This window comes from Octodon degus, unplaced genomic scaffold, assembly GCF_000260255.1.
Source record: "Octodon degus isolate 3935 unplaced genomic scaffold, OctDeg1.0 scaffold00050, whole genome shotgun sequence".
Classification (NCBI taxonomy): Eukaryota; Metazoa; Chordata; class Mammalia; order Rodentia; family Octodontidae; genus Octodon; species Octodon degus.
Window position 1 is genome coordinate 4606046 of NW_004524626.1, and position 1198 is coordinate 4607243.

The window sequence follows — 1198 nt, forward strand, 5'->3', positions numbered from 1 at the left end:
CCCTGTGCTTTGCTAAGCTTGTTCTAAGTAGGTGCTTTAGACCACTGAGCCATCTTACCAGCCCAATGAAGCTGTTTTGAATTCATTCATTTACCTCATCTTTTTATTGGATAAGACTTGATCAATATGTGCAATCCATGTTTAAATTTTAACATTACAGACATGATATCTCATCCAAACACTTAGTTCAAACTTTCTTCTCACTGAACTGAAAGTAGCTGTATATCTATGTTAACTATTTTGTATATACAGATAACTACTACAAGACAACAATGTGCAATGTATTAATTATTGTAACTGGCCTGCTAACCTGTTTTGAAACTGTCTTATTGCTACTTCTTTCTCAATAAAATTAATATAAAAAATAAAATTACAATAAAAGATACATTGCCACTAATCTTCCTTAAAGAGATATTGTCATTAGTCTCCCTCAAAACGGTTCCCCTCCAGATACTTCCCCTCATTTCAAATACACTTACTCCTTCTTGACATTCTTTGAAGCAGTTTTGAAAGCCTTTCTTTTTGTGGAAGTCTTTATGAGAAGTTATAAAAAATATGATTAATATAGCTGCCAAGTTCCATGTATCAGAAAGGCAGGATCCTGAGAACATTACAGTTGGTCCTCATCCACCTTATCCTCATATCTGGCATATGACTTCAGACTACTGCACAAAGACAAATGACCATGAGCATTAAGCATTTTGAATCTATTCAGGACATCATGGCAGACACAACATTGCAACTGACTACATTCATGAAAGAAGTCTTAGAGAACTACTCCAGAAAGTGGCAAAAATTATGGGATTTGTATACAAAGCAAGGAAGTATATTTTGAGACACATTAACAACAATGTGTTTTCCACTGTAATAATTTTTTTTGGCAGTACCAGGGATTGAACTCAGGACCCTGTGCTCACTGTAATAATTCTTAATTTAATTTTTTTTTGCTCGCCCTCCCATCTGCACCCAATCATTTTTAAAGTTAGGTATTCACCATATTTTAAAATCACATCTCATATTGCCTCTTAATTTTAAGTTTTTTTCTATATTTCTGTATTTTTTGATAAGCTTTTTATCCTCATGGAAACATTTAAATTAACAGAAGGAGGTAAGATCTCTTTTTAATTGGCTATAAGATTTTAATAACAGGGGGCCGGGGAGATGGCTCAGTGGAATAAGTGTTTCTCTGGCAAGCGCA